General features: G+C 42.6%; 1 long non-coding RNA gene across 3 annotated transcripts in view; it reads left to right on the forward strand.

The window, feature by feature from the left end:
• LOC126236846 (uncharacterized) overlaps positions 1-23,655 on the forward strand; it is a 117,868-nt gene that overhangs the window by 41,774 nt on the left and 52,439 nt on the right. For all 3 annotated transcript variants that reach the window (XR_007544994.1, XR_007544995.1, XR_007544993.1), the window contains exon 2: positions 16,273-16,404. This is a non-coding gene — a long non-coding RNA (uncharacterized LOC126236846). The remainder of the gene's footprint in view (positions 1-16,272; positions 16,405-23,655) is intronic.

A 23,655-nucleotide genomic window follows, 5' to 3' on the forward strand; every position in this document is an offset into this window, starting at 1 on the left:
CGCTGACACCTGTGAAGTCGCAAATGACAGTGGTGTGAGGTCACTGGAATGCACACTACAGGACTTTTGGCTCGGAGCTGTCCTTGAAGTAATCGATCTGCAACAGTACGTTGTGTCACGTTGGTGCCAAATGCTGCTGCAGATGTAGTACAATGCGCCAGAGCCTTACGCCGAACACGACGGCCTGCCCTTTCGATAGTGCCACTTGGCCGTCCAGAGCCCGGGCTTCTAGCGACTGCACATTCTGGTGACAACCGCTGCAAGCAGTCATGTACAGTCGTGCTCAAAAGTATCCGAACGACCTGAACTGCATTTCGCCTGATTCGCATGCAACCAGCATAACGCGGCTGTCTAGCAGGTCCTCTAATCGCTCCTTGGTACAGTCGTTTGACTATTGAAAATGGTTCCAACATGTCACCACTAGAAAACGCTGCTCTGTATCGCAGTAACTCAAGATGTTGTAACCTCCCCACAAAATAATAAAAATAAAAATAATATTATGGGTAGTGATTCTAATTTGTGTGTAACCTCAGAACAAAACTGGTTCCCATTTATAATCTCCGTACAGAAATGCATTCGCATTTAATGTACCCACAAAATTCTTTTCTCATTTAATGTAAGCTCGAAACAGAAAAATTCCTAAACCTCGTAATAAAAAATAAATTCAGTAACCTGGTAAATTTTGGACGACAGCACTGCTGCGTCATGGCCCTGTAAGATCATTCTGAATAAAAAAAGCAAAAATTCTTACCTCAATAAAAACGGCGAATATATCTGCTCTTATATAAAATTTTTCCGGCACAGCTCTGTGCAATGCTGACCGATAGATTTGTCATTTATGAAAGCAAGCAACTGATTTTTCTTTTGCAACAATAGGAATGATCATGGATTGAAGAAATTAGTAAATTCTTTAAATTGAAATGAATGTTTTTTAGAAATTACTTTATATCACGAAGATTATTATTAGGACATTTTAAAAGATTTACATGGGATTTCACATAACATTACTAGATATGCGCGAGGCTGCTTTTTACCTTATACAATAATACTCAGGCTCCGGCATCCCTGCACCGCGACTGGCCCAGCCAACATGATACACCAGACTGGACTGACAAGCGCAGACAGGCGACTGCTCGCTAGCAACAACTTACTGCTACTACTACACAGTTCGTACTGCAGTCAACACTGCTCTTTGGTCTCAGATTCTCTTATAGCTTACATATCGCAGGCAGCACATACCTCTTACAATGTAAAGTGATACCACGATGCTACAAATATCAGGGAACACCTTATCACAGATAAGACTGTCCTTAAGGCTTGTAAGCTCACATTTATTACAATAAATGACATACCTGAAATGTTACCACTCTCATTATTACGTCAGATAGGTAATGAGCGTAGTAAGTTCGCCGTATTCATGATTACCTCTTCAAAGTAACATACAGTACTTATTATTTAACACAAAATGACATTAAAAATTTAAGTTATCCACGAGCAGTTAGTTGACAATATGTATGAACTTCAAATGACACGACGAACCGTCTCGTTCTGCATATGGATTCAAACCCAGGTCAGGCAGACTAAGCAAAGATTTCGTGACTGGCGCAAACTAACAGTCATTCCTGATAAGGCATACAGAGAGTGATACACCTCGATTTCAGACAGTATCAGTTAAATTACATAACGAAAACATTTTTAACGGACGCGAATTCCTACCCAGCATCTATTGTCCCTGTTAACGAACTGCGAGAGATGTTGAATGTTGCTTCTTCTCAAGTAACTTACTTGAAAGGCCATGAGGCAAAGCTTTGTGTTCGACAGGGATTCGAACGCAGAAACTAATCGGATTGATATCGAAGCACAACCAACTGTGACATATCGGGTTTCTCGGCAGTAGCTAGATGTTCTAACTGAAATGACGAGACGAAACATTACGTTTTTCCTTCCCAGGACTCCAACCCGGCACCTATTATATTCTAGAGAAAACCAACGTTAAATATGGGTTTGTTTCATCAGCAGCGACATGTGAGTATGTTTGAACTAGAAATAATATGACGAAGAGTTCACTGCTCACTGGGAATAGAGCCCCACACATATCGTTGTTGACTACACACAAAGAGACGTCAGCTACCGAATTTTTCTCCACCAGCAGCTCGGAATAACATCTTGAACTTACAGTGATCTCGCAAATAGTTCTGTGTCCCACTGGGAGCCAAAAACATCAGATATCGTTAGTGTTAACAACGAATGAAAAAACATTAAAAATCAAAATTATTATCCACCAGCAGATAGAGCTTCATAATACATAATGACATCTTTAGTGCCGGGCCAGGATTCGAACTCATTCACACGTAATATGCGGAGATGTTGAGGAATCTGCAGTTTTGAACAAACAACAAATTGTAGCCGAGCTGTATCGTCACGAAGGGATCACATTCCGCGTTAAGGGCGGTCTGAGTTGCATTCTCAGTTCAGAACCAATTTTATCGACATACAGAAGCTCAGATAAAAGATGGAATAAGTGTCCTGTGACCCTACATAGCGTTTGTTTCGTCACTAGAAATAAATAACTAATATAAGAAAGGTTACTAGTGATAGAGTTTCTACATGTCGCCACTCCAGACTTCATTGTGGTTCAACCCAACGTCTACTTGGCAGAGAAGGAATATCATCTTTAATGTGAATTTCAGACCACACTGCCATTATATCTTCTTCACTTGGTGTACTCAGAAGAGAATTGAATCTCTCTCTCCCTATCTAAAATCATTTACAGAAGTGGGAATCGAACCCAGACCATAGGCATAGGAACCTACCATCAGTCCAACAGACCACCAAACCCTCTTTTCTATGACTCATTTTTCTATCATAACACCGTTGCGCCACACTGGATTAGAATTCTGACACACAGGCTCCCTGAAGTAAATTGCAGCATGTTCAGTAAATTCATTTACTTGGTTGACCGAATCACCATGAACTAGCTGCCTCGGCTACCCAGTGCATACATTCGACACTATTTTGTAATCACCGAAATAAAATCACGCAACTGCCACTTACACAGAACTGCCAACAGTGTAGGATGCAGAAATTTAAATAGGAAGTGTTCCTTTCCACTTGAGCTATTCTATTGCGCTATCTGTCTGTAAAAAACGTCGTGCAGCGCAAAAGAAAAGCTGTAACTGTTTCTCTCAGAAGTCTAGACTCGGCCATTTGCATTATCTCGCAGCGCTGTGGTATGCAGAAGTTCTGGAGGAATTGTTGTTCAGCTCTGGAGCTGTTGTAGCTATGTGTCAGCTAGTAGCGTAATGGTAAGATGTCGCGAGTTCGAATACATTTAATACTAAATTTTTTTTTAAACGCAATTCTGCTGTCTGCTGAAGTTACCAATCTAATGGAACTTTGAACATAATTTCCTTCACTTCTGAACCCAAAATAGTCGCATGAGGAGAAAGGGCTAACTTCTGTGACATTTTGTTCTTTTCAGGTTTAATAGACAGCCAGGCAGCAGATGCATCTCGAAGCTTTTGTATTATGTATGGGGAGAGAGCATCGTGCCCCAATACGTCAGAAAAGTATTTTCTACATTAGCTGTCATGTGGTAGTGGCATTTTATTCTTCTTCAAACATTGTTTGACAGCTTTAACTCAGAACAAATTTTCTACATGCATGTAATCAATAAACTGCATGTGCATTGTCAGACTGTTATAGATAACATCAGAGAATTCGCATGTACCGTTGATGATTAATTTCGCTCTCATGTTTACTATTGTTTCAACAACACTAAAGGAAACGTTACGAAAATTGTGCACTGTATTATAAGAAATGAAATAAAACTACCCACGATAACCTTACGATGATAGTCTGTTTTAATGAAATTGAGTATCTGTACACAAGCATGCCTCTATTGACACGAGTTAGTAAAATACTTCTCACTTGGATTTTGATTGGGTCTGTGTTTGATTGGTATGCTGTGTCGTACTCAAGAGGTATGCAAATGTGGCATTTCATAAATATAGTTATGTATTTCTAGAAACCCAAAATTTGCTTGTCAGTAGAGGATAGAGGCGTTACCTGTTGCGCAGCATTGTAAGTTTTTCACCATTGCACCATGAGCCGAGAAAGTATTTTCTTGCGATTTCCTTATTGATGTTTGATCTGACTGCTTGTAGCTCTTTCACAGAAAGGGTAAAAACGTTGAAGTCAGTGAGACTGGAACTGCGAACCATAACAGACGCTTTTTCACAGTTTTTTTTTTTAAATTCAGGTTGTCAGTAAGTGCATATTTTCATATCTTCGTGATACCTGGGATACCTGTAAACACTCAGGAACGTCAACTTTCTCAACTGTTACATCTGTATGTGGTGAGAGTGATTTTGCCCCAGTAAGTAAAACGTGTACCTCTGGTGGGACTCAAACCCACAATCCCCGGTTTAGGAGACCGATGCCTTATCCATTTTTTTTTGGCCTAATGCTCTACCGAACTTTTTTTTAAACATTTATTTATTGGTATTCTATGTGGAAACAAAATTAGGCATGTCACAAACACTAAATGAAATGCATCCTCTGCAAAAAAAAAAAAAAAAAAAAACAAAAAAAAAACAAAAAAAACCCTATATATATATTTTTTAAAACAAATCACAAATTTAAAGGAACAGGGATGTTGTTTTTATTTATTTATTTATTTATTTTCAATAAAGATCACTCTGTTAAAAGGAACATGTAGATCATTTCATCGTATAGTATGTGCATTACATATTGAGTGGTCAGAGAAGCGTGAGGTTCATTATCAGCTGTCAAATGTGCACACCGACTGCACCCGGCACATCCCAACTGCGTGGGGGGTCGAGGAAGACTGCCTGAAGATAGTTGGCAAAGGTTTTCCGATAGTGTGACCATCTATGAACCTCATTGTGAGCTTGCTGCAAGAAATACCAAAAGTCAAGTCGCGACTTGGCAGCATCCCCATAGAGGTACGCGATCGTCCAACCTTTGACCCAGATGATCGACTGTGATTTAGTCGCCGGAAAGTAGTCACTCTCCGGATGTAAGAAGGAAGCAGGTGTAATATGTTGCGGGGTCACACGGAGATAGCAAGCCACCATCTGTCTTCCTAGGAGCCATACGTCTTCCACCGCGATACAAGTTAAGCGAAGATGGTCGTCATCCACTTGGCGACATTTCGGGCATAGTCCAATTGCATGGAGCCGTTGGTTGGTGTTGAACTTGCCACAGGCGACAGAGAACCACAGTGCCCGAACGAAGGTAGGAAGGAATTTTTGGTGCACATGTCTCCAAATCTTCGGCCAATGCAACCTGGGGTGTTTGAGTTCAATGACATTACGACTTATCCGTCGTAGCAGCCAAACATAAAAATCCTTCGCGCATGGCGGTCTCGTGCGCTGAAGCTCGGCTCTGATTAACTAAGTTCCACGATAAATGTTGATTCATGCGCAAAATGTGGCGTAATGTTGCCCACCGCCACCGGAGGTGTGAGGGACGCTGGAACTAGGAGATCCAGTACGCGGGATGTAAGGGAATCACGCCCGCTACGCCATTGCTTGTACATCGTGGCTGGAAGGAGCGCCGTCGCTCGGCAGTGAACATTCGTAAGTCCGAGTCCCCCCTTGTCCGTAGGGAGCGTGAGCGTTTCGTATCGCACCTTGAGGGGCGATCCAATCATCACAAAATAGCCTAGTGCTGATTGAAGTCGACGTCCGAGCGTGAGTGGTAGGGGCAGGATCTGTGAAATATGCACCATTCGAGAAACCACATCAGTCAGAACGAGATTCTGCAAACATCCCACAGGCTGTGGCTACCATGTCTCCGCAGTATCCTTTCTGTCAGGAGTGCTAGTTCTGCAAGGTTCGCAGGAGAGCTTCTGTAAAGTTTGGATGGTAGGAGACGGATACTGGCAGAAGTAAAAGCTGTGAGTACCGGGCGTGAGTCGTGCTTCGGTAGCTCAGGTGGTAGAGCACTTGCCCGCGAAAGGCAAAGGTCCCGAGTTCGAGTCTCGGTCGGGCACACAGTTTTAATTTGCCAGGAAGTTTCAACCACATAAGTGTTCAGATACTCGACTCGCTGCAAAGAATCAAGGCGCCGTAGGAGATGTTGTCGGACCATGGTACGTGTTGTCTGTAAAATACGTTGGTAATTAACTGCCGCAGTATGTTTTACAGATGAGGTAAAGTCTATGCCGAGATAGCGGAATCGTTGCACATACGGAAACGGACTGAGTTCTTCCGGCGTAAGGCCCCTTCCAACCGGCATTGCCGCCGATTTGTTCATGTTCACTGCACTACCCGCCGTCACACTGCGGTCCAACAACAGTTCAAGGACCGTCTCCACCTCTTCCTCAGAACGAACGAGCAGCAGGAGGTCGTCCGCATAGGCACGACATTTGAAGGTGTAGCCCCGTAGTTCCATCCCAGAAAGAGAATTGTTTAGCTTCCCAATTAATGGTTCCAACGCTATCGCGAATAGCAGCATCGAAAGAGGGCAGCCCTGGCGAATGGATCGTCGAATTTGCCCTGCTATACGCCCATTAACCTGTACCAAGGATTGTGCGCCCCCATAAATCCTGCTAATGAGACCAGTAAAACGGTCTGGAAATCCCATTTGTTCCAGTACAGCGTACAGATAGTTGTGGCGCACCTTATCAAAAGCACTGTCAAAATCAACCGCCACCATCGCCGCTTTAAGCCGGCACTCCTCCGCCAGCGCTCACACATCACGTCATTCGCCAGTAGCTGTTTGCACATTCAACGATCCACCCGGTATCGTCTGTTCTGGAGAGAGAACGCTACGAATTAACATACGACACCGGGACGCTAGCAACCGTACAAAGATCTTATAGTCGCCATTAAGCAGGGTGATGGGGCGATAATGTGTTACCGTAATTCCTGGCTTCGGTTTATGTACTGGCACCAAGAGGCCTTCCATAAAAGCCGGTGGAATAGGCGCATCGGAATTTAACATCTCGTTGTACATTTCCGTCCATCGCGGTGCCATTTCGTTGCGAAATTCTCGATAAAATTCAGCAGGAAGCCCATCAATGCCTGGGGACCGATTCAACGCACCTTGTGCGATCGCATCATGTACTTCCTCACAGCTAATGGCTTCCAGTAAGGTTCCCGCGGCTTCCACTGTCAGTGCAGTGTACGGGAGACGTGTGTGGCTGCTTCTTCGCGATAGATGTGTTGGTAATGGTCGACGAATGCAGAGACAATGTCCGCTTGACGCGTCACTCTTCGGTCTTCGCGGGTAATTAATTCCCGTACCAAAACGCGTCGTCGGTGCTTTCGTTCATTCACGACGTGGTGCATGGAAGGAATCTCGTGCCTTATCGTATCGTGACATCTGGCGCGCACCATGGTTCCCTGAAGATGTTTCCGAGCTAAAGCCACTAGTTTAGCTTTTATCCTTTTGCGTTCGAACCAGATCTCCTGTCCCGGCGGACCATCATCTAGGTCGCGCAGTGCTACAAAATAAAAGTCGGTCGTACGGCGGCGCCATTCTGCCATCTCCCTGCTATATGAGATGAACGTACGGCGAAGCGCCGGTTTAGCACAAGTCAGCCACCAATCAAGCATCGTCGTATACTTTCCAACCCTTCGCTCGCACATCGTCCATGTCTCAAGGATCCGTTGACGGCATTCAGGATCATGTAGATGTTGAATGTTTAATTTCCACGGGGCCTTACTGTTCCACGCCTCTCTACGAGGAAGAAGCACCGTACAGATGTAAGCGCTGTGATCGGAAAATGCCAATGGCCAGCGTTCCGCGTCCTGGACATCATTTGCATGAGCCCGTGAGATATAAATGCGATCTAATCTGCTCGCCGAATGACTTGTCACATAGGGGTATCCCGGCGCATCTCCATGTTGTAATTCCCACGTGTCACTAAGTACAAGGTCGTTGACAACGATTCGCAACTCCTGGCTGATGTTTGCTTGCGGCCATTGATCTTTCTGGCTGAGAACACAGTTGAAATCTCCACCAATTATTACACATTCATAACGTCCATGGAATAGTGGGACAATGTCTTCTGCATAAAATCGCGCCCTTTCCCGCCGCCGATTATTTCCCGACGGTGCATAAAGATTGATGATGCGTATCCCAAACGTTGTGAAAGCCATTCCCCTGGCCGACGGAAGATAACACACGTTTTTCACTGGGAAGCCATCTCGCACGTAAACTGCCACCCCACTCCCATTGTGATCTCCATGTGACGAATAGGACTGGTAGCCTGCGATGTATGGGAGTGCAGCTATGTGGACTTCATGCAGCAAAGCAATATCCACATCAGATGCCCAAATCGTTTCCTTCAGTAGGTGTATTTTGGCCGGTGAGCGCAGGTAATTTATATTTAATGTTGCAATACGGTTCGCATGGCGTTGAATCCCACTCTGTCGAGGCGCAACAACATCTCCCTGCATTGGCGCTGGGGGCTGAGTTAGAAGACGTTCTCTCACCCCTCTCCCTTCAGCTTCAGCAATTATTAGGCCGTCTTCGTGAGTGCCGGCTGCCTCTGTATGACGTCCGGCGCCTCCTCGATATCGTCATACCACATCTTTTCAGGCTGTGATATATTCGTGTCCATAGCCTCAGCATCTGCGTCTGGAGAGCCAACTGGCTGTGATTCCTCTTCAGCATCACCATGTCCCTGTACCGTCAATGTGACAGACCGCTCCTGGTCTGATCGAACAGTTCCCATTGCCTCATCCTGTTTCGTAGAGGCTGTTGTGTCGTCTTGGTCCACAGGCACATCGTCATCGGGGCAAGGGGAGTCATCCCGAGGAGATGTCGTGCGACGCCGCCGTTTCCTCCTTTTCGGGGAACGTTGTTTGCGTGATCTTCCTTCCGTGTTCTCAGATTGTAGGGAATCACGGCTGCCCGACAGAAAAGCATCCGTAGGAACTGGAAGTGTTTCGAGTCCCATCGTTGTACTTGGCGGGAGTTCGGTCGAAACTGGTGTTGCCGTCACAGAGTTCGTTCCAGACGGAACAGCATCCGTAGTGGCTGGAACTGCTTCGTGTACTATCGGTGTGCTTGGTGGGAGCTCGGTCTCATCTGATGTTGTCGCTGTAGATTGTATGCTCGATGGAGCAGCACCCTCTGTCATCCCGACGTCTGCGACAAGGTTTCGGAGAGTGCCATCTTGATCTTCCACCGGGGCTGTGTCCTTTCGGTCATCAGCGGACGCAGTGAGGGCTTTGGCATAGGTAATCGGTAGTACTGTCATCGCCGGCGACGGCTCCCGCACATCTGGAAGCAGTTGCGTAATCCGCCGTTGCATACAGTTCGACCTGAGGTGTCCCTCCTGGCCACAGCCAGAACATGTACGTGGTTGACCATCGTAAATCACCACCGCCCGACAACCACCAATTGTCAGATAGGACGGTACATGCTTCTGAAGATCAATTGTGATCTGTCTCACTCCCTTAAGAACGGGGTACGTGGCGAATTGTGTCCAGCGTTCTGCCGTGTGACCATGTACCGTGCCGTATGGCTTAAAAGTCTCGATAACTTCTTCAGCTGGGAGCTCAAATGGCAGCTCAAAAACACGTATTGTCCGTACACCCAGGGCAGCATGTTCTACAGTTACCGTGCCGACATTCCCGTCACTATGGCAAAATCGGAGACCTGCTTTTGTCGCCTGTAGAATTCTCTCACACGCCGCGTCATTTACCATATTAACATACACAGTGGGGCTAATGATGGACAGGTGAATTCCGACAATATCGTTTGGCGGTATCTTGACTTCCTCTCGAATGAATCGTTCCACTGCTAAAGCCTTTGGTCGTTCGTAGTCTTTGCAGAAATTGAATCGTAATGTAGTTTTCCTGTACTTGTTCGCCATGATCGTTGTTACTAGCCCGCGCGCAGATTAAGTCCACAAGTAAACAAACACTCTCACACGCCGCACAGGCGGAAGTATTGGACCTCCGCTTCGCACGGCCGCTAGCGCCGAACTGGTTCAGCACGTTACCACAGAGCTGGCGAAGAGGTATGTGTCTTAGCTTCCTCTTACGAGGCCAATAGCGGCTAGAACTCATAAACCGCTATTTAAAGGACGGGATTAGTTGCGATTTCCACCTGCAACAACTTTCCTGGGCTGAAAACCGTAAGTTTACAATCTTTTGTTACACCTCAAGCGATGATAACTGAGATTATTCAATGGAAATGACAGGTAAAATCAAGTGAAATTTGATGCTTAATTCCGTGCACACAAGGAAGTAACTCGTCGATCACAGAGTTGCCAAACATACGTTGCCTTGTTGCCAAATCTCAGTTACAGTACCAGCAGGAAGAAGACGAACCGATGTGATCCTACAGCGGGCTGGGAAGTGACCATAGCTGGTGTCTCCACGTCGCAGCTGCTACGGCCTGGAATACGTAATGAGTCTGATTCGCATTTCTGTAACTAGGTTTAGGGACTGGAGCGTAGTTACTAATAATACTCGGAATTGACTGCAAACTAAGCATCATATATTAGTAACTCTCATAGTTGTTTTTCTATTTCTTTCGTAAGTGTACTCAAAACTAAGAAACTCATTCACAGGCGTTTTCGTGCCTCGCCGATAGTCGAGCACAACAAACAAATAAAAATAAAAAAAGAATCTGTGTGTGTGTGTGTGTGTGTGTGTGTGTGTACAGAGAGAGAGTGAGAGAGAGAGAGAGAGAGAGAGAGAGATAAAAATCGAAAAGAATGATAGTGAGAGAGAGAGTAAAAAATTGTAAAGAAATTGAATCATGGTATGTAAAGAAATCATTCATTAAAATACCACGTTCCACATCATTACGAAATATCGTATTCATGATCTATGAAACAAGAATTAATCTAATGTAATCTAATCTAATCATATCATATTGATGACTAGCCATGAAGAGTCATGAATTACCGAAATTTTTGCCAATACCAGTAACCAAATCTAAACTTGAAAATAAAAGACAATAATTTTTGTAATAAACCGGGACTCCTATCAGGACCCTTTCGTCCCTGTTAGCTAACCACGAGAGATGTCTGATATACCTCCATTCTGATGTAACAAAGTGTGTATGCATTTAAAGATGAAGTGCACGATGTGAAGTTATGTGACAGAGATACGAACCCAACACGTAATCGGATTGTTAACTAAGAAAAATCAAATGTTACGTATCGGTTTTTCTTACGAGTTGCTAGGTGTTTGAATCTAAAATAAGGATACAAACTTTTGTGCCTGAGCGACAATCGAACTGCACAGCTACCGTGAATCCACGAATATAGCTTAAGTATCAGTTACTTTCTCACCAACAGTAAGATGTGTGCGTGTTTGACCAGAAATAACGACAACTATTGCGATTGTTGGCAACACATGAACAGGCATTAAACATGCACGTTAATTTTTCACTAACAGGTGGGTGTGCACTTGATGGGGCTTGAAATGAAATTATAAATATTTTTGTACTGGATCCTTTGGAGGTGACCTAGAGAAGATTGCAGTCTTGGGAAAAGGAACGGAATGATTGAACTATACTGTTCTGAGAGATTCAGATCCTCGAAAGAGGAGATACGAATTCGATTCACAGTCCAGCACCAAATTTTTCAACGTCTATAGTTCAATCAAGTACAAGTAAAATAAGAGACCTGTTCCTTTAATTGGCTATCGGTTCATCAAATGAAATAAAATTTTCTAATGTAAGTAAGTTTACTGACGACTGTATTTCTGTTTGCCATGACTTCCTCTATGTCATTTCCCAACGTAAACCGGCTCTCCCCAGTTGGTAGCCGGCCGAAGTGGCCGTGCGGTTAAAGGCGCTGCAGTCTGGAACCGCAAGACCGCTACGGTCGCAGGTTCGAATCCTGCCTCGGGCATGGATGTTTGTGATGTCCTTAGGTTAGTTAGGTTTAACTAGTTCTAAGTTCTAGGGGACTAATGACCTCAGCAGTTGAGTCCCATAGTGCTCAGAGCCATTTGAACCAACCCAGTTGGTAATGAAGGAACGTGATGTTTAATGCGGATCATGGATTATTACGACTTTCTCTTGAGGTTTACAGAGGTAAAATAAATCTGTTTCTGCCTCTTAAAAGTAAATTCCTGAACCCACGCAGTGCACCTGTGATAATTCGTTCCACCAGACCATTGTGGCCACATTTCCCAGCCTCAACAGCGTGCTGAAACGGATGATGTGCTTAGTTTACAAAATTAATCACGGTGGAAAAAATGGGAGTCTATTAAATGGTTAAGCAGAAGCAAGCTTTTGACGCGGAGATTATGCTATTCTCATGTCAGGAGGATGTAAAGACTCTTCTAGGCATCATAGGCTCGAAGTAAAGCCAGTTTGAATTTTCACAAATTGAGCAAATTTCTTAGTTCGAGAAAATCCACTGTGAAGTGTGAAGTTACCGGGTAATTCGATTATTACCGTCATTATTACTATCATTTTATTCATACCGCTGCTGGAACACACGTGCTTGAAGATCATTTAATGCCTTTTGGTCACCATAGAAGTAGTTTCCCAAGAACAGGTTCTTTCCCTGTCTACGGAATCCTTTTCATGTTAATATCAAACATCAGCAGTTACTCGTAGATTACATTAAAACTAAAGTAATTGATGAAGACGTTACTTGATAACAAAAACGCGCTGCCTTTCTTCATTTACTTCCGCCTAGAAATGGCTATCGAGTACTGCCAAACCAGAAGGCAAGAGATCTTACTGCCTTCCGATATACGTCGCTGTCAGTTCTTCCTTATGATTTGGTCGACATTATCTGTTTCAAGTTGTGTATGACAGACAATGTTTTAGAAAATCAATTGTTTTCCTATGAAATAAACAGAAAGGTTTTCATTCTACGCTATCCAAGTAAAAATTTTCGCAGTATTAGTTCAAATTTAATATTCGCTTCTATAATGTAGGAAAGTATTTCACGGTTGCAAAACTCGCATCCGGCTCATTGACCTTACAGTTAGTCGCTGACCATAAGTTTTAGCTCAGAGTGACACCAGTTTAAGTAACCTAATGTAGCGAAGACTGTTTGCCAGAGCTCTTTCTCACCCAAAAACACGCAATTCACTCATTTGGCTCCATAACCACACTGTAACAGTAATTTCTGAGTGTATGCAATGCATACTTCCGTAATGTTCGCACATCCATTGATAATGCGCTGACGCATGTTGTCAGGCATTGTCGGTGGATCACAATAGCAAATATCCTTCAACTTTCCCCACAGAAAGAAATCCGGGGACGTCAGATCCGGTGAACGTGCTTTGACGACCAATCCACCTGTCATGAAATATGCTATTCAATACCGGTCCAACCGCATGCGAGCTATGTGCCGGACGTCCATCATGTTGAAAGTACATTGCCATTCTGTCATGCAGTGAAACATCTTGTAGTAACATCAGTAGAACATTATGTAGGAAATCAGCATACATTGCACCATTTAGATTGCCATCGATAAATTGGGGGACAATTATACTTCCTCCCATAATTCCTCACCATACATTAACCCGCGCCGGCCGCGGTGGACGAGCGGTTCTAGGCGCTCAGTCCGGAACCGCGCGACTGCTACGGTCGCAGGTTCGAATCCTGCCTCGGGCATGGATGTGTGTGATGTCCTTAGGTTAGGTAGGTTTAAGTAGTTCTAAGTTCTAGGGGACTGATGACCACAGCAGTTAAGTCCCATAGTGCTCAGAGGCATTTGAACCATTAACCCGCCAAGGTCGCTGATGTTCCACCTGTCGCAGACGTCGTAGATTTTCCATTGCCCAATAGTGCATATTATACCTGTTTTCGTTACCGCTGTTGGTGAATGACGCTTCGTCGCTAATTAGAACGCGTGCAAAAAAATCTGTCATCGTCCCGTAGTTTCTCTTGTGCCAAGTGGCAGAACTGTACACGACGTTCAAAGTCGTCGCCATGCAATTCCTGGTCCATAGAAATATGGTATGGGTGCAATCGATGTTGATGTAGCATTCTCAACACCGACGTTTTTGAGATTCCCGATTCTCGCGCAATTTGCCTTCTACTGATGTGCGGATTAGCCGCGACAGCAGCTAAAACACCTACTTGGGCATCGTCATTTGTTGCAGGTCGTGACTGACGTTTCACATGTGACTGAACACTTCCTGTTTCCTTAAATAACGTAACTATCCGACGAACGGTCCGGACACTTGGATGATGTCGTCCAGGATACCGAGCAGCATACATAGCACACACCCGTTGGGCATTTTGATCACAATAGCCATGCATCAACACGATATCGACATTTTCCGCAATTGGTAAACGGTCCATTTAACACGGGCAATGTATCACGAAGCAAATACCGTCCGCACTGGCGGAATGTTACGTGATACTACGTACTTATACTATTACAGAGCCAACTACCACAAAGCGAAAAAGTGGTCCAACTAAAACATTCATATTTCTTTACGTACTACACGAATATGTAATAAAAAATGGGGATTCCTATTTTTAAAAAAGCAGTTGATATCCGTTTGACCTATGGCAGCGCCATCTAGTGTGCCAACCATAGCGCCATCTGGTTTCCCCTTTCAAGCTAGACGAGTTTCGTTCTTTGTAGTTTTTTCGTTTGATGCTTTTTTCGTGAGATATTTGGCCTGGTCACTGTCAATGGACCACCCTGTATATTGTAATATTTGTTATGAGTTTTGTGCTTCTAACTATACCAGGTGTCCCAGGAAAAACTGTAATATTCAGTGATATAACAGGAAAGATCATTAGGAGCAAAAATGTCTAGGAAACATTGGTTCTAAAATGCATATCTTAAGAGCTATGAGCACTATTTCATCTTTGCTACTGTGGAACACATCTCTTCTACTGAACACGTGCTCGCCTTTCTTATGGTATGCAGTACAGAGTACATGTTTACCTTCTTATTTTGGCGCATATTATCTCCTCCCAAAATGTGTAAGGCAAAGAGGCTGCAGCAGAAGAGATTTGTTTCACAGTATTGAAGATGAAGAAGTGCTCACAGCTCTTAGTGTCTATAGTGATAACTGATTGCTCCATGCAAAACAAGGTAGTGAAATCTGGAGCTGTAGACAAACATACTGCATATGAATCAATGTAAAACTTCCCTGAAAGCATAGCAGCATTATGACTAAATGATAGTCTTATAAACTACTCATCACTCACAGGATTTGTAAAATGTGTAGTATAAGTGTAGAGCTATTGCACCACACATATCATATCTCACAATGAGGTCTCAGTGTGCAAATATAGTTGTCGTTATACGTAAGTTGTACACTGAGTGCGGACAATTTGTGTTTAAATATGCTCCACTAACCTCATTCTCTGACATTAATGAAGTATTCCACAATTGTTGCTTCAGCTAAACAACTTGGTGCTGTACCGTGTGCTAAGACTCATCGAATCACTGCTTGGCTGATTCACCATCATTGCAGAAAGTTGTAGGATGATGAGGGAACATCTTGTGAAAATGTGGTGACATAACTCTGAACCTATGATCACAAAGACAGCATAGTTTACATCAAAGGCCGTGAAAATTTTTTGTGGTTGTGTAACATCTTCAAGAGTGCGTCAGTACAGAATCTCGAAGAGCATGGGTGCCCCAAAATTTAGAGACTCAATCAAATGTATGGTGTCAATAGCAGCAGCAGTTATATGTGTGCTTCAGAAAATGTACACACACTTTTAAACTGGATTATCAATAAATAATTTTGAAAAAAGCTTTGTATGTATTTATTCACATTACATTCTCCATAACCACACTTACAGGTTTTGGGTAAGTATTTAGGGTCGCAGATGTCCTCCACTCTCTAATACAACACACATCAGCTATGTACCATTTCTCAAGTTCTAAGAGCTGCCACACTACACAACATCTGCGACACACATACACCAAGGTCACTGCAATGTCTTGGTGGTGACAACTGTCATAATCATGATCACGTCAAGGCAGGTATGCTGCTGTCAACTATAAAATTAAACACGTTGATCAGCTCCTATCCCATTTCAGAGCAAGCATTTATTGTATCAGTATGAAGCGACAATTCGACTTTGGTAGCAGTGATGTTGATGACCTGACTCCAAGCATAACATCACTTCTCATTGATGATGAGGCCATGGCTTCCCTCATAGCCAGTTTACACGAAAGTGGTTATGATCTAGATTAGCAATTCTCAACCCAACATTCATAGGATTTTGTGCCGAATGTGGACAATCAAATACAATAGTAGTATTACTTCTTCTACATATATATTTTTTTAAATGCTTGCATGTGATACTTATGATATTTTCTTTTTGCTCTAGATGTGCTTGATGGAAACATAGTGGTAGATGTAAATGCGGAACTGGAGCATAAGATATCTGAAAACACTTGCAACATAACACATGACAAAGGCAACAAGTGGATAAAATCACTTCTTGTTGGTGAAGCACACTGTAAGTATCAGAAATTATTATTAATGTTGGATATATATATCTACTGCATATGTGTAAGTGCGAACTATCTTATCAATTCCCACTTTTTTGTCAGGAGTATTGCTATATTATAGACGAGGCACTACAACACTGTGGCTGGACCTGAGCATGATTCATCTGTCATCATCATCATCAACAACATCACCACAGCCCAGATAATCATATTTTGTGGTCACTGTTGGCTCAACTCAGACCACTGAATGGGTGGCCACAAGCAAAAACATTATGGCTCATGTCATCACTTGTGCCCCCCCCCCCCCCACCCTCCTGTAGCCTTAGCAGTGTTCTGGGTATAGCAGCAACAACAGTGCAACAGCCCGCCTTGCTAATGAACAGCAATAAATTGCACAGCTGCATTGAACTAATTCATAGTTGCTGGTACTTTTGGGGATAGGATCTCACAATCCCACACTGATAATGTGGAGTATCAAGATCTTCATGCTTGTTGAGCAATGTTGGAAAGGGAACTCCCTGACGTCAACACCAATGGTATCCCACTATCAAATGCAAGGCAGTTCTGTACTGTGAGCTAGTGCATCCCCCAAAGAGGGAGGTAATGCCTTAGAGAAAAGCATTGTTAAATTTTGAGGGAATGGTGCCATGATTTCATGGCACATGTGAATCATGAAATGGTATGGAACTTGTACTGAGAATGTCATACTGAGCCATTTTTCTGATATGCAGGAAAGAGGGTCTGATAAGATGCTCAATCGTGTACTCCATTTTGATATACAGGGCTATTACAAATGATTGAAGCGATTTCATAAATTCACTGTAGCTCCATTCATTGACATATGGTCACGATACACTACAGATACGTAGAAAAACTCATAAAGTTTTGTTCGGCTGAAGCCGCACTTCAGGTTTCTGCCATCACAGCGCTCGAGAGCGCAGTGAGACAAAATGGCGACAGGAGCCGAGAAAGTGTATGTCGTGCTTGAAATGCACTCACATCAGTCAGTCATAACAGTGCAACGACACTTCAGGACAAAGTTCAACAAAGATCCACCAACTGCTAACTCCATTCGGCAATGGTATGCGCAGTTTAAAGCTTCTGGATGCCTCTGTAAGGGGAAATCAACGGGTCGGCCTGCAGTGAGCGAAGAAACGGTTGAACGCATGCGGGCAAGTTTCACGCGTAGCCCGCGGAAGTCGACGAATAAAGCAAGCAGGGAGCTAAACGTACCACAGTTGACGGTTTGGAAAATCTTACGGAAAAGGCTAAAGCAGAAGCCCTGACACCCGATGACAAAGTCAAACGCTTCGAATTTTCGGCGCGGTTGCAACAGCTCATGGAAGAGGATGCGTTCAATGCGAAACTTGTTTTCAGTGATGAAGCAACACTTTTTCTTAATGGTGAAGTGAACAGACACAATGTGCGAATCTGGGCGGTAGAGAATCCTCACGCATTCATGCAGCAAATCCACAATTCACCAAAAGTTAACGTGTTTTGTGCAATCTCACGGTTTAAAGTTTACGGCCCCTTTTTCTTCTGCGAAAAAAACGTTACAGGACACGTGTATCTGGACATGCTGGAAAATTGGATCATGCCACAACTGGAGACCGACAGCGCCGACTTCATCTTTCAACAGGATGGTGCTCCACTGCACTTCCATCATGATGTTCGGCATTTCTTAAACAGGAGATTGGAAAACCGATGGATCGGTCGTGGTGGAGATCATGATCAGCAATTCATGTCATGGCCTCCACGCTCTCCTGACTTAACCCCATGCGATTTCTTTCTGTGGGGTTATGTGAAAAATTCAGTGTTTAAACCTCCTCTACCAAGAAACATGCCAGAACTGCGAGCTCGCATCAGCGATGCTTTCGAACTCATTGATGGGGACATGCTGCGCCAAGTGTGGGAGGAACTTGATTATCGGCTTGATGTCTGCCGAATCACTAAAGGGGCACATATCGAACATTTGTGAATGCCTAAAAAAACTTTTTGAGTTTTTGTATGTGTGTGCAAAGCATTGTGAAAATATCTCAAATAATAAAGTTGTTGTAGAGCTGTGAAATCGCTTCAATCATTTGTAATAACCCTGTACAAAGGCTGTTCAAAAAGTAAGGTGACTTTTCAAATTGTGCAAGCAATGTACATTTGATTATAAATCTTTTTTTTGTTATGTTGGTACACAAGCCCAAAACATATGTTCATGGTTTCAAGTGTACAGCATACTTTGTTTGTTTTTGACAGATAGGTTAGACGTGTTTTAGTGTTTTTGACAGTTTTACAATATTATAAAAAATGGAGCAAAGAATTTGCATCAAATTTTGTGTGAAAAATGGAATCAAATGCTCTAAAACACTTGAAATCTTGACAGTGGCATACGGTTGCTCTAAAACACTTGAAATCTTGACGGTGGCATATGGTGAGTCTCCTCTAAGTAAAAAAAAAAAAAAAAAGTTTACAAGTGGATAAGCTCTTCCAAGGTGGCCAAGAAGATACCAATGATGAACATTGCTCTGGATGTCCCAGCGCATCAACAACAGATGATAATGTCACAGCAGTGAAGAAAATTGTTTTGGGAAATTGTTGAATTACCATAAAAGAAGCATATCGGCTGGCTCACGTCATGCAATTTTTTTGGATTTTTTGGGTATGAGATGTATGTCAGTGAAGTTTGTTTCAAAACTTCTTAATTTTGATCAGAAGAACCACCACATGAGCTTCACTCAGTAGCTCTTGAATGATGTCAATTATGATTGTGATTTGCTCAAATGGGTCATAACGGGTGATGAAACATGGGTTTATGGTTATGACATTGAAACCAAAGCCCAATCATCTCAATGGAAGCATCTCAGTGAGCGAAGACTGAAAAAAACACGCCAAGTTTGATCAAATGTGAAAGTTTTGCTCGCTGTTTTTTTTTCAATTACTGTGGAGTAGTGCATCATGAATTTTTTCCTCAAGGTTGTACCGTCAATAAGGGGTATTACCTTGACATTATGCACCGTTTGCGAGAAGCAATAAGCAAAAAACGTCCGAAATTGTGGAAAACAATTCATGTATTTTGCATCACGACAATGACCTGTTCATTCATTGTTGCTTGTGGGAGATTTTTTGGCCAAAAACAACACGATGGTAATACCTCAGCCCCCATATTCACTGGATTTGGCCTCCTACGTCTTTTTACTGTTCCCAGAACTGAAGAGACCTTTGAAAGGATGAAGATTTGGAAGTACTCAAGGCTGTACCAAAAAGTGCTTATGAGAAGTGGTTTGAGGATTGGAAGAAGCATTGGCACAAGTGTAGTGTATCTGAGGAGGATTACTTTGAAGGGGACAACATGAATATTGATGAATAAATATATATTTTTTCATAAAAATATAAAGGCACCTTACTTTTTGAACAGACCTTATATACTCACATGTCTTCAATTCAGTTAATGGGGGTCCAGTTAAATTCCTCTTCCTCCAGTTGTTGCCACTAAAGGGGTATGTATTAATGTCCAGAATACAAAAAAAGATGATAAGTACTGCTTTGTGTAGTCACTTATGACTTGTGATAGAAATTGTCCAAAACACACATATCATACAGATACAAATGAAACAACTAACATCTATGGGCATTATAATTTTGAAGGCATCTCATTCACTGTCACCATCTCAGACATACCAAAATTAAGGAGGCAAAATCCTAATTATTCAGTTCTTCCCACAACCTCTCACACTACTTTGAAAGAACGGCATATGTGGTGACACATCAAATTGTATGCTCATATGATTCCAGTCACAATAGATTTGAATCATATGACAGGGATAATCCCACAAGACACTTGCTCTCTGAGCTCGAACAACTTGTGTGGGATGAACTTTATAGCAACAACGTTCCAATGACCAAATCATGGAAGAATGAAGCATTATACAAGCATGCAGTTGATTGTCATATTTGTAGGCTGCTGTTGCATAGAAATGTGGAGACTCCATGTTGAGATCACTGAAAACTAGTGGGAAGTTCTGCAGTGCAGCTCACAATGCATGCATTGAAAACAAATCATTTGCCAGGACTGGATGGAATCCCAGTTCGATTTTTCACAGAGTGCTCTATGGCTCTAGCCCCTTGATTAGATTGCATTTAGCGCAAGTCTTTCGTCCAGTACAAAGTCCCATGCAACTTGGAAAAGCACGGGTGACTTTTGTAAGTAAGAAAGGTAAAAGAACACACCCACAAAATTACATACCCATATCTTTAACATCGGTATGCTGCAGAGGTTTTGGACATATTCTAAGTTCGAGTATAATAAATTTCCTTTTTACATAAAAACTTCTGTCCTCAATCAGAATGGGCTTAGAAAGCACTGATGTTGTTGTGGTCTTCAGTCCTGAGACTGGTTTGATGCAGCTCTCCATGCTACTCTATCCTGTGCAAGCTTCTTCATCTCCCAGTACTTACTGCAACCTACATCCTTCTGAATCTGCTTAGTGTATTCATCTCTTGGTCTCCCTCTACGATTTTTACCCTCCACACTACCCTCCAATGATAAATATGTGATCCCTTGATGCCTCAGAACATGTCCTACCAACCGATCCCTTCTTCTTGTCAAGTTGTGCCACAAACTACTCTTCTCCCCAATTCTATTCAATACCTCCTCATTAGTTATGTGATCTACCCATCTAATCTTCAGCATTCTTCTGTAGTACCACATTTTGAAAGCTTCTATTCTCTTCTTTCCAGACTGTTTATCATCCATGTTTCACTTCCATACATGGCTACACTCCATACAAATACTTTCAGGACAACTTCCTGACACTTAAATTTATACTCAATGTTAACAAATTTCTCTTCTTCAGAAACGCTTTCCTTGCCATTGCCAGTCTACATTTTATATCCTCTCTACTTTGACCATCATCAGTTATTTTGCTTCCCAAATAGCAAAACTCCTTTACTACTTTGAGTGTCTCATTTCCTAATCTAATTCCCTCAGCATCACCCGACTCAATTCGACTACATTCCATTATCCTCGTTTTGCTTTTGTTGATGTTCATCTTATATCCTCTTTTCAAGACACTGTCCATTCCATTCAACTGCTCTTCCAAGTCCGTTGCTGTCTCTGACAGAATTACAATGTCATCGGCGAACCTCAAAGTTTTTATTTCTTCTCCATGGATTTTAATTCCTACTCCAAATTTACTTTTGTTTCCTTTACTGCTTGCTCAGTATACAGATTGAATAACATCGGGGAGAGACTACAACCCTGTCTCACTCCCTTCCCAACCACTGCTTCCCTTTTGTGCCCCTCGAATCTTATAACTGCCATCTGGTTTCTGTACAAATTGTAAATAACCTTTCGCTCCCTGTATTTTACCCCTGCCTCCTTTAGAATTTGAAAGAGAGTACTCCAGTCAACATTGACAAAAGCTTTCTCTAAGTCTACAAATGCTAGAAACATAGGTTTGCCTTTCCTTAATCTTTCTTCTAAGATAAGTCGTAAGGTAGTATTGCCTCACGTGTTCCAACATTTCTACGGAATCGAAACTGATCTTCCCCGAGGTCATCTTCTACCAGTTTTTCCATTCGTCTGTAAAGAATTTGCGTTAGTATTTTGCAGCTGTGACTTATTAAACTGATAGTTCGGTAATTTTCACATCTGTCAACACCTGCTTTCTTTTGGATTGGAATTATTATATTCTTCTTGAAGTCTGAGGGTATTTCTCCTGTCTCATACATCTTGCTCACCAGATGGTAGAGTTTTGTCAGGACTGGCTCGCCCAAGGCCGTCAGTAGTTCTAATGGAATGTTGTCTACTCCCGGAGCCTTGTTTCGACTCAGGTCTTTCAGTACTCTGTCAAACTCTTCACACAGTATCGTATCTCCCATTTCATCTTCATCTTCATCTACATCCTCTTCCATTTCCATAATATTGTCCTCAAGTACATCCCCCTTGTATAGACTCTCTACATACTCCTTCCACCTTTCTGCTTTCCCTTTTTGCTTAGAACTGGGTTTCCATCTGAGCTCTTGATATTCATGCAAGTGGTTCTCTTTTCTTCAAAGGTCTCTTTAATTTTCCTGTAGGCAGTATCTATCTTACCCCTAGTGAGATAAGCCTCTACATCCTTACATTTGTCCTCTAGCCATCCCAGCTTAGCCATTTTGCACTTCCTGTCGATCTCATTTTTGAGACGTGTGCATTCCTTTTTGCCTGCTTCATTTACTGCATTTTTATATTTTCTGCTTTCATCAATTAAATTCAATATTTCTTCTGTTACCCAAGGATTTCTACTAGCCCTCGTCTTTTTACCTACTTGATCCTCTGCTGCCTTCACTACTTCATCCTTCAGAGCTACCCATTCTTCTTCTACTGTATTTGTTTCCCCCATTCCTGTCAATTGTTCCCTTCTGGCAATTGTTCCCTTATGCTCTCCTTAAAACTCTGTACAACCTCTGGTTTAGTCAGTTTATCCAGGTCCCATCTCCTTAAATTCCCACCTTTTTGCAGTTTCTTCAGTTTTAATATGCAGTTCATAACCAATAGATTGTGGTCAGAGTCCACATCTGCCCCTGGAAATGTCTTACAATTTAAAACCTGGTTCCTAAATCTCTGTCTTACCATTATATAATCTATCTGATACCTTTTAGTATCTCCAGGATTCTTCCATGTATACAACCTTCTTTTATGATTCTTGAACCAAGTGTTAACTATGATTAAGTTATGCTCTGTGCAAAATTCTACCAGACGGCTTCCTCTTTCATTTCTTACTCCCAATCCATATTCACCTACTATGTTTCCTTCTCTCCCTTTTCCTACTCTCGATTTCCAATCACCCATGACTATTAAATTTTCGCCTCCCTTCACTACATGAATAATTTCTTTTATCTCATCATACATTTCATCAATTTCTTCATCATCTGCAGAGCACTACTCATGCAGAAATTGGCTTCCCCTTTTCTGCACAATATCTGCATCTACATATATACTCTGTAAACCACTGTGTGGTGCATAGTGGAGGGTACCTTGTACCACTACACATCATTTCCTATTCTGCTCCACTTGTAAATAGAGCAAGAGAAAAACGGCTATCCAAAAGCCTCTGTATGGGCCCTAATTTCTCACACCTTATCTTCATGGTCCTTACACGAAATGTATGTTGGTGGCAGTAGATTATTTCTGCAGTTGGCCTCCTAAGCTGGTTCTCTAACTCCGTGCAATAGTGCCTTGTGGAAGAACATTGCCTTCTCACTGAGGATTCCCATTTGAGTTCATA

This window comes from Schistocerca nitens, chromosome 2 (assembly GCF_023898315.1).
Source record: "Schistocerca nitens isolate TAMUIC-IGC-003100 chromosome 2, iqSchNite1.1, whole genome shotgun sequence".
Taxonomy (NCBI): domain Eukaryota; kingdom Metazoa; phylum Arthropoda; class Insecta; order Orthoptera; family Acrididae; genus Schistocerca; species Schistocerca nitens.